Source organism: Coturnix japonica, chromosome 4, assembly GCF_054131305.1.
Source record: "Coturnix japonica strain WE chromosome 4, WE-NBRP24, whole genome shotgun sequence".
NCBI lineage: Eukaryota > Metazoa > Chordata > Aves > Galliformes > Phasianidae > Coturnix > Coturnix japonica.
In genome coordinates this window covers 56,593,089-56,609,913 of record NC_140666.1, presented here as the reverse complement: position 1 = coordinate 56,609,913, position 16,825 = coordinate 56,593,089, and the positions used below count along the sequence as shown (strand labels likewise).

Sequence of the window (16,825 nt, the reverse complement as noted above, 5' to 3'; positions counted from 1 at the left end):
GACTTCTTTTCAGAAAGCTAATTTATCCTACTTTTCTTTATAACTCCAGAGGATATGTAGCTTGTCCAAGCTGATGTCTTTGAACCTTTACACTCATGCATGATTTCTGCAACTGCTGTGAGTAGGTCATTTTCACATTTAAGCCAGCTGAGGTCCACTTTTTACTTCAAACTAATTTTACATTTTTTATCATTGTGCTAATGAGCATGTCCATTGGGGACTGAAAGTGCATTTGCAGGGGTCTGAGCTCATGGAGATGCATTGCTACAGGAGAAGTGGATTCCCATCCCATGCCCATTGCCCAGATGGGCACGATACTGGAGGGCCAGGGACTAAGTTGCTCTCAGTCCCTCAGAATGTTATCACATTGAGGCTGTGACTGAGTGGATATGGCAGCTAAACATGTTCAGTTATGTTTTATTGCAGTTAGGCTGGATGTTAGCTTCGCTTCTCTATGCAACTCCTTCAATGGAAGTTCTCTGAGACCAGAGAATTCTCTTGAGAACGAAGAAATATCTTTATGCGGTGTGAAATAGATTAAAAATGCACTTAACAAAATTTAAACAGAGAATAAAAACAGCAGAATGATCTGAATTAAGAAATAAGTCAAATTCCCATGATTTCCTTCAAAATTGTTGCTTACTGCAATGAAGTGTGTATGCTACTTTTGAGGAAGCAGATTTGAGATTGTTACTTGAAAGACACGTAAGGTAGGAGCTTTTCCAACAGATGTCAGTAAGGAATGTTCTCTTATGGGGGATACCTCAGTTGCCTTCTTGCTAAATGAGTGCTGTGGTATTTGTAGACATTCCCAAATGTACTCATTTTGTGTGTTTGTTTGTTTACTTGTTTATTTACTATCAGTTTCCTCCAGCCCAAGCCACGTTTTCATTGCTCTCACTCACTTGCGCTGAGCACACAGAACAGCCCTGTGTGAGCAAAGGGGACTTCCGAGCTGCCACCTCTAGGAATCTTTTCAATTCCACTGCTCCTAATACTTCATTGCAAGGAGGTAAAATGTCTTTAAATGACTGTTATGTGCTGTCAGTAATAAATGGTTATCAACACTGTTGTATGACCATTAAAAAGTTGCTGTGTAGAACTGGTAGAGGGCAAATAAAATTGCGCTCCTTCACTGTGATAAATGAAAAGGTACCTAAGTGTCTTAAATCTGGGCCTCTTGAAGTTTGAAGATTTTAGACAGCTTTGAGGATGCTCTGCAAAGTAGAAGGAGTTTGGACTTCAGTTTGATGTTGTCTTTGCTTGGAAGGCTAGTCTGTGTAATATGAGAATGCTTGTGTTTATCTGTCTGGTGTATCAATCAGACAGTCAGATGGGATGATTGATTTCTGTCCATTTCAAAATCTCTCACCATTTAAGCTGATGTGTTTGTTTTCTGTATACAAATTCCTTATCATTCAAGCTGATTCTTAAATCTGCTCCACTTTAACCTGAATCATCATCTTCTCTCCAGGCTGTTGACTAGTAATTTTGACAAACATACGTTGTGTTCTCAATCCAGTCTTTGATAATGCCATTGGAAATGTTCATAGTTAAGGAGCAGACCAGTGATGTGTTTCTGCCTTTTTTGTTAGCATTTCAAAATTGAATTTTTTTTTTTGAGAAGTTTCTTTGATCTCAGCTTCTATGGGTGAACATGGTAGCTCTGCTGGCTTTTCTTTTAGGCAGCTTTATTTGGTTGATAGGTTAGAAGGTTTCCATTTGGATGTGAGGATGACTCTGTTAGCTTATTAGATGGCTGGCAGTTACTAATGCAAAAATGCCACTGCATTGACCAAACAACTTCAGGACCACTCAAGAACTTCAGTTAGTGCTGTCGGTGTATTTTCAGGAACTCGGGGCTTGAACAGGCAACACAGAGGCATCAGCTCCTACCCCTTGCCATGACAATATGTCACAATTACTTAACAGTTGTGTTTACCTCCATAGTTGGTTCTTAAAGTCTCTGTGCTTAGCAATCAGAGACATTCTTACTTCCAGCCTGGATGCATTGATTGTTAGCTTAGTCTCTTCTGTTCTTACACTGATGCTGTCATTCACCTTAGATCGTTTTCTCCTCTGACCGATGTTTCCTCATTTGCTTTGCACAGAGAGAGCAGTCCAACCCCCTCTGACGCCAGACTAAGCAAACGGATGCCTTGAAGTGTACCTGTCCTCTAATCGTCCCACCCATTCTGCTCTGCACACCTCCATTTAATTGGCAGTCATCTCTATTGGAATGGTAGATAATATTCTGGATGAGGACCCAACATCTCATTGTACAGTATCTATAATTTTTTATTGAACCATCTGGAAGTGCTTGACATATTACTGACTGAAATTGCGTTTTTGTTGGTCCTTGATAATTTGTTGGACAGGAGTAATGCACGGCTGCATTCTGGATATTACTGTGTCTCTGGGAGTCATTTCCAGATTCCTGGGATTGTATTCTCACACTTGACCACGTCCCCATACCTGTGTAGCTAACAACCATTTCAATTGTCATCTTTTGTTGTTTTTCTTTTCCTAAAGTTGTGATAATTAAGGCTCTAGTGCAGTGATCAGAGGTTAAATTACTGCAGCTTCTAGAGATAGTCTGAAAAACAGTGAGATAATTGTGCATGGATGGTCCTGAGATAAGTCACTTTAGGAAAGGAAGTAATTACAATGGCAGACAAAGGCAGCTTTAAATTCCCTGAACCAAGCTTAAGCATGGTGAGAACTGTTCTAAAATTCTCTCTGTATTTAAAGGAGGTTTTGTCAATGCAAGCTTCATATTTTAAACAAAGAAGCTGTTTTGTTAGACTCTGATTCTCCCTTCACGTTTAGGAATATTTAATGACATTGCAAAGTAAGAGAGAACCCTGCTCATAGCTGGCAGGCTGTGCATGCTGCATGTAGTCCAAAAAACCCTTTTTATATGAATGCACTGTAAAAGGCAGTTTATAGTATCAGAGGAGACATTAATGTGAATGGTAGGAAGTGGTTACAATCCCTGTGTGTTTTACAGTGAAACCTTCTGTGTGAAAGAATGCCTGTATAACAGCACAGGAGAGCACTCGGGCAGCAGGCATTTAATGAAGCATTGTCACTTAATACACAGAAGCATCACAGAAATATGGCAGACCTCTTCTCTTTACCTGTCCAGCAGGATAATTCGTGGGTTTATTGAGGTATACTAATGAGACAGCTCTATCCAAAATATTCCTAAGTTATATCTATTATATCATAAATCAGTTATGAAGTTGTTGGAGCATTTAGAATGGGAAACTAAACAGTTATTTGGGAATGTGATAACAAGTGATTGCATATCATTTCTCTAAAGCTGTACACTCTTCTATTTTGTGTTAGAGGTTCTAAGAGCATAAAAATTGAAGAAAGGCACACTGACAGAGAAAGTGAAATATAAGGACAAAGAACTTCCTTTGTGTCTCGGCAGTGGAGAAAACTCCTTGATATCCCTCTCATCAGATAAGAGTGAGCAACATGGTTTTTATATACGTCACTTCTCTTTTGTGGCTTAGGAACATGCTGAGTCAAATAATGACACTCACTCTCACACTGTCGCCTGCCTGGCCATGGAGGAATGGCTGCAGAGTGGAAATCTGAAAAACCTCCCATCCCTGTCCCATTAAGCTGAGTCCTCCTCTTTCCTTTTTGCGACATTGCTACTCAACACCCAAGTACTGAATGACTTCGACCCTGAAAGCCCAGTTTCCCCACCCACATTTTCCTTTACAGTGTAGCTGAATGGAGGCTTTTCCCATAGCTTAGTCATTGCTATGGCTCAGCCTCCCCCCCCAAAAAAAAGAAGAAGAAAAAAGAGAAGCCTGTAATGCACGGAGCTGCTTTCAAAGAATTTTTGTAGCTTATGTATGTGACATTCCACACAGATGCCATCTGCATCATGGGGAGAGTGTAGGAAAGCAAACTGGAAAATGGGAGGCTAAGAAGAGGACCTCTGTAAAGCAGATCTAAGGAAAGTAGTTTATAAAATATTTCTGACAACTCTTTCCAAATGTTATATTCTTCTTGTTAACTCTGTGTAATTCTTCTGCCTTTTAACCTTGCTTAGAAAAGAAGAAAATGAGCTACCAAGAGCAGGGAGAAAAAACCTCTTCTTAGCTATAAGTTGTATTTACTATGAAAATCAGAATAAATACAACTCTCAATGTGGTGAAAAGAGACTGAAAAATTAATAGACTGTGTACAGGACAATAAAATTATTGAGATTCTCCATAATGTTCTTCCACAGTGTTATGTTATAGACAATTTCTAATCTACTTTGAAGTCTAACACTGGCAAATAAAAAGATCTCATGCAGTAGATGAAGGAATTGGAAGAACAAAGGGAGCTCCTGTGCCAGGAGACTGTGTATTTTTGTCCTTAAATAATGAATTGAAAATAAAAGGGATGTCATGTAAGAGCTTTTATTACAGAAGATTCTTCTTGTTATCATGTAAGGGCAATTACACTGAGCTGAGTATTTGTGACAACTTCCAGTTGCTGGGAAGCAAGGAAAAGAGCACAAGTGCTCATCTGGCTGAGTTATGAAGTAGAATCTTACTCATTATTCATATTATTCATTATTGGCCAGTCAAATTAAAGTAACTCTGTTGTACTCCATCTTCCTTGCTTCTGTATACTGAAAAGGCAGAATCATCCTCCTTTTACTCTTTATGATACGGTAAAGATTCCATCACCATAATTGCCCAACCAGACCAAAGTCGTGAGCAAGAAATTCCTCAAACATGTAGAGTGTCTTCTACATATGTGACTGCACAAGCCCCAGTACTTGTGTCTTTTAACTGGTACAAAGTGACGGACACCTGGAGCAGAACTAGCTCACAGCCCTGGAGCTGGCAAGGCATCATATCTGTCCCACACATTTTTTCAAATCCAGAGGTCATTGAGAAGAGATAAATATGACCTGGTATATAGTACAGAGGAATCACCGGACGGATTTCTTCTGTTTGCAGAGAACTTCCATGAGTGTCAAAGAAGCCCCGTATCAGTGGTTCATAGTAGGGGCTGAACTGGTACCTAGGTGCTGTGGGTATGCCTGTGTTCAGCCTCTGGCTATTACAAGGTTTAAATATCATTATTTTACGCTTTGAGTAGTGAACATCAGCTACATTATAACTTCTGGTTCTTGATTGCAGTTAGGACTTGAGATTCTATGACACCACGCAACAGAAAAAGGCAATGTAAGAACGAAAGAGGCTTGGATGGAAAATAGAACCTGCTTTCAAGAACAGGCAGAGATTTTCTGAATCTAGTGCAACCCTGTTCATGTTTTTGTCTAAGCTTTGGAAACAGCTTCAGCTAGTGAAGATGCGTGAGTAATGCAAAGCCGTTTGCAAATGTTCCCGTACTGTCTCATTTGCTTTGTTCTGGGCATTATTTTCTTAGTGTTTCTTTCTTTTTTTTTTCTTTTTTTTTTTTCCCTTTTCTTTTTTTCCGGAAGGAGTGACTGTGACTGCAAAGCAGAGCAATTTAACATTAATAATTGTATATTTGTTAAATACCAGGCGCATTTTGCTCCTTGGTCAACCCAGTGATGTTTGTTACGTGTGAAGTGTGGTTGATGTATTTCTTATCAACAAATAATAACAAAGTGTATTGAGAAATACCTGCATTGAGAAACCAAGAGCCTGAGACAAGGCTGGACCAGCTATGCTCAGCACAAGATACTCAGAAGAGCTCTCCATTTGAGGCCATGTCACTTCAAGTGTTATTTCCTTTAATTTTGGAGCAGCCACCCACCTCCTAGGTGGCACCTTTCTCTGCATGTAGGGTGAAGGAAGCCTTGCTGGGTCACTGAGTCTAGTATTCTGCCATTGCAGGCATCCACGTCATCCAGCCTCTTTCACGTCTCAGCTGTGCGCTCCTGCATAAGTTGTTATCAGTTCAATCTTGGTAATGATAAGAGCTCAGAGCTCTTTCTGTGCTTGTACTGTGTTCCAGCCTCTATAGGGCATCTTCATTTTTATTTACAGCACATTTTCCCCACTACTAAAGAACAGCCACCTTCAGAAGACAAGGCAACTGCTGTTATCATATCAAGATAGCAATTTGAGGGCAGAAAGTAGTTCTTCAGCTGAAAGACACAGGAGTACAGGGAGTTGAGGGCTATAAGCAAGAAAAGTCAGTGCTCCTTTTCTGTATTGCAGCACTGGAATCTCCTGCAGCTCTGCTGCATGGTGGCATTTCACTGTGGCTCTTCAGATCTTAGGAAACATGGCGAACGAGTGTGCAGTCTTTCTACCGCAGGAGAGTTCTCTATATGTAACATGCTTTGGAATAATTCCATTAAGGGACAGTATGGCCTGTGGTGTGACAAACTGTGATGTGGTGATACTGAAACCCAAACATAAATGTCCTGTTCGTTCAAAATGTTCAGAAAGGTCAAATGAGATTTATGCAGATACTGGACAGGGAACAGTGAAAGGAGAACAGTACAAAGAAAAAGTCTGCCTTTGTTAACAATTTATTAATGTTTATGAAGTGAGGGAACAGAATTTGAAAGAGATTTACTTCTATCTTACAATAGAGTAAAAACCAAACAATTACAGGCTCAAAATGGGCAAATCTGCTGCAGTTTCTGGCTGTGAATGACATACAAAAACTACTCCACTGGCTTTTGGGCCTTCCTGTGGTGTCAGTGTTGACATTACAGTCTGTATTTCAGCTTCAAAATGAGAGGTTTGTTATGGATTTTGGATGTCATTCTCTGGGTCTGATGAGGCTGCTGTGCTGCAAATTGTTTCCCTACTGCATGGTCTAGAGCAAACAATGGGATACAGATAGTGAGGGACTGTGGCCTCTCTTCTCTCCTCTCCAGCAAATCTGCACCGATTCTGCCTTCCTTACAAATACCTTCTACATCAATTTATCTTTAAAGTCAAATACAGTTTTTTGATTTTTATGTTTTACTTTTTGGCATGTCTTGGTAGAAGCAGGTAACTGAATATGGCTTTTATTTGTAAATAGTTTCTCTTTCTGGTTCTCTTATAGTACCAAAATATTGCAGTCTTTAGATTGTACTACTGAACATAAAAGTCTAAGTGTCTGTATGTGCATACACAGTTTTTATTAGAATTATTTAATGGTACTTCTGGTTTAAAGATCAGTAAACTCATCAACATTGTTCTCCTGCCATGGCTTTTGCTTCCCAGGTCAAGGAACTGTGACATGCCATACTATGCTGGACCACTTCTGTGGCACAGTGAGAAATGGTGAATATGGAGGAGCAGCGTGAGAATACACAGGAGGATGTGGTCTGCCTCCCCTTGAAGTGACTCCACGTATCTGCTTGCAGACCAGCTCCTCAGCTTCTATTGTGCATTACTACACTGAGTGCTGCAAACCACTGTACCAGCCATCAGGTGCTCGTGCTTCAGCTCCTGCAGCGGAGAAGAGGCTCTATTGTCACGCTGTGTAACCAAAGGAGCCAGCCCTGCAAACCTCCGGTTGTAGTAACACGAGTGTCTTCTTCAGCAGCGAGGCTGTTTAAAGAACTTCCTACTCCATGTCACCACCATTCTCTTGTGGCTCTGCATCACAGTGTATTGATCTTTCAGGAGCCTGTATAACAGCTGCTGGTATCACTGAAGCAATCCAAGTTAAAAATCCTTCTAGCAGACAGCTTGAGAGTTTGCTTGTTCATTTTACTTTGTTTTAATTAGAATTATGTTACTATCAGCTCTGCTTTCTCCATAGCACAACTGGCAGGTTTACAACCAGTAATGCATTGCTAGAAGACAGAAACTCCTACTGGCTCTGCTGCAGATCAAAACCATGGATCGCCTACGCAACAAGTATCTCCTAGCACACAGGGCTGAGGGGGCCACTGGGTATCACTGAGCAGCAGTATTCCAGGAACACTAATTGGCTGCAGGTGCAAATTGAATTAAGCCCTTTCACCGTGGCTGAAATATAGTTTCTGACAGAATCATTTTAAGGAAGAGAATTTAGGAAAGTCTTAACTCAGCAGCCTGGTCTACATTTAAAACTTGCAGGTATTATGTCACTGTTTTGTTGAGGTTGGTTTGTTTGTTTTGTTTTGTTAGGCAGTTATATCAATAACATCTCTGATGTGTTTGCAACTATACCATTATAGAATTATCTTTAATAGGAATATTAGTTATCCCATTTCTCACACTCTTTGAATGTAATGCACTTTGTTAGGACTTTACACTTCAGTAAACGTACTGTTTCATTGCTTGCAGCGGGCTAGGGAATGCTTGGAGGTGGCTGCCTAGTACAGTACTTAAAGATAACACTTGAATGCAGTATCTCTGGAACAACAACGACAACAAAAAAAGCTTTATTTGGTCAGTTTATTCAGAAATCATAGAATCATAGAATTGCCCAGGTTGGAAAAGACCTTGAAGATCATCAAGTCCAACCACAACCTAACCATAGTACCCTAACTGTAACAACCCTCTGCTAAATCATATCCCTGAGCACTGCATCCAAACGGCTCTTAAACACATCCAGGGATGGTGATTCAACCACCTCCCTGGGGAGCCTACTCCAGTACTTAACTACCCTTTCTGTAAAGGTGCTTCCTAATATCCAACCTAAACTTGCCCTGGCACAATTTGAGGCCATTTCCCCTCGTCCTGTCACTTGTCACCAGTGAGAAGAGACTTGCCCCACTCTCACTGTAAGCACCTCTCAGGTACTGAAAGGTTTGGTCTGCCTTCATCTACTACCAGCTGCATATAACGGACATGGATGCGTACACCCACATCCACAGATACATCTTTTATATGTGCATTCATGCACATTTTAAAAGCTAAGCGACAGTTGCTTTGCATAATGAGTTTCATTTTTTTTTCACAGGTCAGCACCTTTAGCGAAGCCTGGAAAAACTATTGTGTGATCAGTCATTGCACTTGAAGCAGCAGCGCCCGTTTGGTAGTCTTGGACAAAAAGCTGAATGCTGTGGTTTCACTAACTTATCATTGAAACCTTGCGGTTCTGTGTAGGAGGTTGCACAAGCTGGACACATCTGACATCCTTGTTTCTGAGCGGTGAAATCTGTACATCGGATTTATGAAAATTATCTCTGGTGTGATTTTATTCTTTTTTAATGAAGTCAACATTATATTTTCCCTGCATTCAGTGGAAACAATAATGGAAATGTTTGAAGATGTACTATGAACCTGTTTTGACCTTAAAAGGGAGAGTAATAAAAATATTCTTGATTTTGATTAAGTTCTAAGAAAGAAATTAAAATGAAATACTTGGAGTTGCAGTTAAGGAGAAAGTATTTCTCAGGTAGTGAAACAAACAGAGAAATGAACTGTGAGAAGGAGTTATGAAATAAAAATCTCTCAGGTGAGAATATGATATAAAAACAAAAGCTACACAATGAAGTAAGGTAGATTAAAATAAAAAAGGGTGACCTCATTGCAGTCTTTCAGTACCTAAAGGGAGCCTATAAACAGGAGGGGAGTCAACTCTTTGAAAGAGTAGATAACAGCAGGACAAGGGGAAATGGTTTTCAGTTGAGGGAGGGAAGGTTTAGGTTGAATGTCAGGGGGAAGTTCTTTACTATGAGAGCACTGAGTTGCTGGAACAGGCTGCCCAGAGAGGTTGTGGATGCCCCATCCATGGAGGTGTTCAAGGCCAGGTTGGATGGGGCCCTGGGCAGCCTCTTCTAGTATTAAATGGGGATGTTTAATGTCCCTGCCTGTGGCAGGGTGGTTGGAGATTCATGATCCTTGAGGTCCATTCCAACCTGGGCTATTCTGTGTGATTCTTTGTGTGTGTGTGTCAGACTGGTAAGGTTACATGCATGGAAAATGCAAGGCTTATCTGTATCTTAAACAATCGAAATTGCATCAAACAATCAAAACAGTGTAAGTCATCACTTGGTCAGTTAATGCTTTTTTTTCTTTCCTTTTCTTAAGTTTTCTGCTAAGTTCAGTGAAATAATGCAGTTCCTTGACAAGTGAAATGTGCTAATGTTGATGCAAAGGGCATCACAGCAGGTATGCATAACTGGAATTGGAGGGAGGAGAAAATACATTTTTTGGCTTGTCCAAGCTGTGCAGCTTCAGAAGAAATACATCCACATCTGCATTGCCAAACTGGAACTGGGACCCACCATGGACTCTTATCTTCCTCACACTTCTGCCTTCTGCTCTGGTGAGTGCCTACCATCATGTATATCCTCAGAAAGATGAGCTGTGGCAATAATAGATAGCTGAACCACTAATAGTTGCAAATCATATTCCTTTCTGTCACAAGCAGCAGAACTGCACTTAATACCAAGAGGAAGTATTGCCTCTGAGAAGTAAATTAGCAGGAGCATGTGTGCCATTCTCTGTGGTTAAACATAGTATGCGAATCTAGGGAAACATATTTAAAAAGATCAGAGACCTTTGAATAGAATAGAAAGGGGAAGAAAAAAAGCATTTGAGTTAGGAAACAAAGTTTTGTGCTAAAATATAGGGTCATAGGATTATAGAATAGCTTGGTTGGAAGGCACCTGTAAGATCGTCTGGTTCCACCTTCCAGTGTAAATGAATGACCCAAGGTGAAAAGCAACTACTCAGTTGTGGGCGTAGAAAAATGTCAGGAAGCTTTAGTCAAAGGTTACATAATGCTTCTTTGTGAGCAAAGATTGAAAGTGTCATCACCTGTCAAGGGAGGACTGTCAAGTTTCATGTTAATAATTTTCAGTAATTTCATTTCTGTATCAAAACATCAATAGAAACCCATAGGTTTTAGTTCCTTCCTACTACTCTGTTGGTTCTGATAGGAGACTTGTTTCTTCTCAAAAAGGAAAAAAAGTAGTGTTACTCTATTGCAATGCACTGAAAAATGAAAATGTCTTGTTCTGCATGTGTTTTCTTTCCAGAAGCCTAAGCTGATTATCATTACAACTGCAACTGCAAGTAAGTATATAAGAAAATGGTAAAATTGCTGTCTTAAGTTAGTTTTCTGGACAGTATCATTTTTATTGCCTGTTATTTATGTGCTTGTTGCAGACTTACCATGTGACCCCAGATTCTTTGAGCTGTTTCCCTGAACCAACTTGTGGGAAGCTGAGAGAAAAATGAGGATCCGCTGAAGGTGCTATTTGAAATCAGTGTATGCAAATAACCTTTTTTCCTCCATAATCATTGCAATCATGGAAAGTGTAGATAACCAAGGAAATACTGTCTTTCTGAGCATCCAAAATTTACCTGTAAGCAATATCTTTAAATTCTGTTTTCCTCTTTGTATATCAGAATTTTCAGTCCACATCTTCTGTTGGTTATCACAGGGGTTGCACAACTGCACTGCTACCGAACCCAATGAAAAACTCTCTGTTCCTCTTTTTTGCTCCTTTGCTCTGTAACTACAGTTCTTGATGCCTCGTTGGCAGCATTTTAAAGTGGTTCTAAGCCACTACATTTCTACTTGGGACTGCCTTCCTTTCACCAAAAAAATATTTAGAGCTGAAATCAGTAGTAACCTTGTATTTTAGTTGCCCTTTGGACTGGTCAAACAGTGCACAGATAGCAGTTCTTTTAGCCACATTGCCTTGATCTTCTGTAGTTGTGTGTCTGTGCCATGCACCATACAGTAAGATGCTGATTGGACTCTACAGTCTACAAAATAATTGTATTTGATGTTGCCTCAAAGGGTGACAACACGGAGGGAAATGGAAACACTGAAGATGAGAACAGGAAAACTGTTTGCTTTTGTTAGAATGCTTTTGTCGGAAACGGCCTGAAGGAACAGAGATGAATATGCAATTTCCAAAACAGTATGGGGAGATCAAAGGAGGCTGACATTCTTTCAGATTGCTGTTGTGGCGGATCTGCAGCAGGAGATTAAAGATGAGCATTTTGGAAGGTGCCGTAAAAAATGCTGCATGTTGGAAAAAGCAATAGACCCTGTAGCTTTCCTCCTGTTCTTCTCCTGCCACATTTCTGTGTCAGCCGTGCTGTTTTCCTGAGATAAAAACCATCATTCAGTTCACTTGAATCATCCTTACATTGAGCAAAGATTGAACTGTTTTACCTTCTGTTATAGTCAAATGCCTTAGAAGCTCTCCCTACTCGTTCACTGCCTTGCCTTGTTGTCTCTTCTATTGCTAGATGTAGTTCAGTGCCTAAGAATCAAACTAAACATATTTTTTCTCTTACCTCTTCATCAGTTCCAACTTGATTGTATCGATTTTATCCAATTTCTGTTGAAGTGACTTGAAATATCAAAATATTTCATGTTGACACTTTCACACGTGCATTTCAATTTTCTGTTTATAATATTTCAGTCTGCAGTTTTGTTTTCTTTGCAATAGTTTTTATGAGCTGGGAAAGAACTTGTTCTTCATAGTCTGATGCAGAATATTAATCCTGAAGTGAGTTCCTTTTGCTTTGTCATCTCAATAACTGGAGATCAGTGGAGATCAGTGGAGATCGTGATGTGAGTTACTCAAGTCTTGCTTGAGGAAAAGCCTCTAAATCAGCTCTGCATTTCTTCAGTTTAAGTGAAATGTCCCAAACCAGAATATGCCACATACTCTGCTCTTGTGAGGCCCCATCTGGAGTACTGTGTCCAGGTGTGGAGCCCTCAGTACAAAAAAGATATGGAGATTTTGGAAAGGGTCCAGAGGAGGGCCACAAAGATGATCAGGGGGCTGGAGCACCTCCCCTATGAGGACAGGCTGAGGGAGTTGGGTTTGTTCAGCCTGGAGAAGAGAAGGTTGCGGGGTGACCTCATTGCAGCCTTTCAGTACCTGAAGGGAACTTACTCCCAGGAGGGGAGTAAACTCTTCAAAAGGGCTGACAATAGCAGGACACGGGGAAATGGTTTTAAGTTGAAGGAGGGAATATTTAGGTTGGATGTTAGGGGAAAGTTCTTTACTAGAAGAGTGGTTAGGTCCTGGAACAGGCTGCCCAGTGAGGTTGTGGATGCCCCGTCCTTGGAGGTGTTCAAGACCAGGTTGGACGGGGTCCTGGGCAACCTGATCTAGTAAATGTGTATGTTTGGTGGCCCTGCTAGGCAGGGGGGTTGGAACTACATGATCCTTGAGGTCCCTTCCAACCCGGGTAATTCTGTGATTCTGTGATTCTGATTCTGTGATGCCATGAAGATTTTGTCGAATCGTAGAATGGTTTGTATTGGAAGGGACTTTTAAGATCATTGAGTTCCAGCAACCCCTGCTTATAGGCAGGGACACCTCCCTCTAGACCAGGTTGCTCAGAGCCCCATCCAGCCTGGCCTGGCTGTCTTCCATGGAGGGGGCATCCACAACCTGACTGGGCAGCCTGTTCCAGTGTCTCACCACCATCACAGTGAAGAATTTCTTCCCAATATCTAGTCTAAACCAGCTCTTCCAGTTTTCCCTCATTTCCCCTTATCCTGTCACTACCTGCTCTTATAAAAAGCCTCTCCCCAGCTTTCCTACAGGCCCCCTTCTGGTACTGGATTTCTGTAAGAATGATACTGCAGTTTGGTATGAATAAGTCTAGATCAGAGGCAAGAAAGAGATTGCACTGGTTTGAATCAGAGCACTGAGTCCACCCCTGTATTTTTCTTCAGTCTAGTACTGGGAAAGCTTTTCAGGTCTGATTAGTCATTTGTGTGTTAAGTGCAATAAATGTCAGAGAAACTAATACAAGAAAACCAAACCAAAACAATAAAAAAAACCTCATTGAGTAAATGTGAGGCATAGCTGCTCTCTAGTGGACTTGTGAATAGTGTCAGCAGTATAAATACAGTTAATGTCCCAAGAAGATAATTACGTAGATGCTTTTGTTGAGGGACAAAAAGAAGATGAGATCTTAAACGAGTTCAGCTCCTGCTTCATTTTCTTGCTGTCTCTCACTTCCCTGTCTAGCAGACTTACACCATGGTTGCAATGAATTTGCAGTATGCTACAGCAACTTAAAAGCAGGTATCTGATGTCCAAGTGTTGTGGTGAGCAGTATTTTGTTAACCTCCGTGTCACTGCACTGTTAGCAGGCACCAGTGCTTCCCCTGAGCATCAGACCAGAGCATCAAATATCCTACAGCTAAGGAAAGCTTTTGTCAGAAAAGGTGGGAGGATATACAATGGCTTATTATGCTAATGCTTTATAGGAAGAAAGTAGCATAAGCAAAAATCAGTGTCAGATTTCACAAGCAGCCTTGCAGTGACCAAATAATGTGGTTCAATCCCACTGAAAATTTATGACTGTGACCAAAAAATTAGTCTTCATTATGAACAGTGTGATATGTATGAGAAAATTACCTGTCTTACACCACCTCAGTCATTAACCTAGGTGCTGGCTTTACCTACAATAACAAGCTATTGTGGTATAGTGGTAAAGACACTGTATTCAGAGTTGTATTGCCTAATTCAATTTTAAGTGGATAAGACCACCTTATGGCACAGAGAATTATAAAACAGAGAAGTTGAGAGGGGATCTTGGCAATGCTTGTAAGTATCTGATGGGCAGGAGTCAAGAGGCCAGGCTCTTTTTTGTGGTACACAGCAAGAGGGCAAGGGGCAACAACTAGAACACAGGAAATTCCGGATGAGCATGAGAAAGGAATTCTTTACTATGGAGGTGACAGAGCACTGGAACAGGCTGCCCAGAGAGGCTGTGGAGTCTCCTTCTCTGGAGATACTCAAAACCTGCGTTTTGAGTATATAGACCATACTGTAGGGAATCTGTTCTAGCAAGGAGTTGGACTTGAGATCCATTTCACGCCCTACAAATCAGTGATTCCTGCAAGGAGGAGCCAGCCAGTCTCTAAGGCAACCCTGGAAGACAAAACAGTGTGGATTTGATTGATGAATATGATGTTATAAAGTATGGAACATCTCTCTGTCCTCTTCTCCATGCGAGCTGATGCTCAGAGGAGCACCAAGGATTGTCCTGCCAGCCTCCATCCTGTGGCTGCCACTATTCCCTGGGGCCCAGACTCCACGCCAGCTGTGGCACATGGACAGCCCCACCCACCAAAAGCTGCCTTTAGATATAGGAGGTGAAAGCACCCCAAACCTTAAAGACATAAAAGAAAGAAGCTATAGGTGAAAACATTTGCCCCTTGACATTATGATGCCAGCTTGCTTTCCTAATTCATACAAAGTCAACTCACATTCAATTTATTTCAGCCGTGTAAGCTGATGCAATGCTTTCACAATCATCTCAGTGGTGTTAAAGCAATCAATGTCCCAAGTGCATGGAGCATAGGAAAAGAGGACAAGCTGACATACATGTGGTAATATTACTAAACCGGAAGGGTGATGCTTAGAAAAATGCATACTCATGTTGGTATAGCCTGAATGACTTTCAGTATCTTGTTATGAAAGAATACAGATAAAGTCTTGACTTTTGCAGCCTTTGTCAACCACCAGATCCATCCGTTAGGGATGGAAATGACGTAACAAAATAGTTTACTTGAAAAAGGTTCAAACTGGAAAAACCAAAGATAGGAAATGCTTTTTTTTTTCTCTCTTTAGTAAAGTTAGCAGGTTGTTCTGAAGAATTGCCTTGATCTGTAAAAATATATCAGTCTGAACTGTGCAAAGGCCAAAATATTTGAAAGCTAATATTTTCTATTTCCTTTCTGTTCAGCTTCCTGTATAATGAGCCCAAGTTGTTTATTCTTCTGAATGATGCAATGGGTTAACGGATAGTATGTGGGTTATCAGTAAGGAAATCTGAAGGTACAAGGACCATAACAGTACCTTATGTTTCACTTTGATTAAACTGGTGGAATTCCGGGTAAATGGAAAATTGTGAGGGCGTACAGCCTTCGTTTTATCAAGGGGATATAGTAGGAAGTAACTTAAAGCACAAAATGTTGTATTATCTCTTACTTCTAATTATTGAAATGCCCTGAAGTCTTTCAACTTAAAACCCATGCACTCTCTTTTACAAAAGATAAACCAGTCCTTCCTGCAAAGGCTGAGATGTAAGGAGATTTGTGTGCTTAGGGGAAAGATTTGGTCCATGTACATTCAAGAACCAAGATAAGTCATTGGGAAGTGACCATTCTCAAATGTAACTTGCACAAGTAGCTGAGTTTTCTTCTCAAGTCTCCTTTGTAAAGTACTTTTTACGTACTTTAGAAACCTACGTAGATTTTGAGTGTTTAAAATGAAAAAATTTTTTGAAGTAACATTTTTTTTTTCTCCCTTTTTCTGCTTCTTAGAGAGCATGCAGAGTTGCATTTCAGAAATAGCATTGGTGCTCAGTGAAGTTTCCCTCCAGCCTGAGATCTTCAGCACAAGTGCTGCCTACACACAGGAGCATGGCAGAGCTTTCCCCTCAGGGATCTCACTATGCCTGGCACTGCACAAGCCCTTGGTGCACTCCAGTCTGCTCCTCTCCAGGTAAGCCCTGAGAGGCGCTTCAGTATCTCTGCAAAGGAGAGGCAGACAGGCATCGCAGCACTGTGACCAGCCCAATAGTTGAATTCTTTGCCCTGTAACTTCATGGTTCTGTATTATGCACAGGTATTAGAAACGTGCTTCTTTCAAACATAGATGATGTTGGTATGTGGATGGCAAAAAAGACTGTCTTTGAGGTGAGTCTCCTAGACAGCACTGTTTTTTTGGTTTTGCTTAAGTGCTGTTGCTTGAAGATGAATACAAATATTTATTAAAAAAAGGCAGGAAGAGAATGCACTTTGTTTACCCCACCTTAGTGTGTTGGTGTTTTGAAACCAGGGTGGAGTAGTTTATATTTTGATAGACCATTATCTAGAAGGAAAGCAAATAACCTCTTCCCTTCAAGTGCTAATGATCTAAATAGTGCTTTGCTCCTCTGTAATGGTACTCTTGCTTATATGCTGCATGGCTGTGCGTGAGAGCAGCTGGGAG

At 40.8% G+C, this 16,825-nt stretch overlaps 1 protein-coding gene across 4 annotated transcripts in view; it reads left to right on the top strand.

The window, feature by feature from the left end:
* Positions 1-2,139: 2,139 nt before the first annotated feature.
* Positions 2,140-16,825, top strand: part of BBS12 (Bardet-Biedl syndrome 12) — a 53,617-nt gene continuing 38,931 nt past the window's right edge. For 2 of the 4 annotated variants that reach the window (XM_085546875.1, XM_085546871.1), the window contains exons 1-9: positions 2,140-2,279; positions 3,352-3,477; positions 5,163-5,338; positions 7,179-8,021; positions 8,851-9,079; positions 9,924-10,161; positions 10,877-10,913; positions 11,007-11,109; positions 16,156-16,336. The gene's annotated coding sequence lies outside the window, so the exon portion shown is untranslated. Of the gene's footprint in view, positions 2,280-3,351; positions 3,478-5,162; positions 5,339-7,178; positions 8,022-8,850; positions 9,080-9,923; positions 10,162-10,876; positions 10,914-11,006; positions 11,110-16,155; positions 16,337-16,825 lie in introns of those variants that run through there. The other 2 variants (XM_085546874.1, XM_085546873.1) reach the window with 2 other exon arrangements.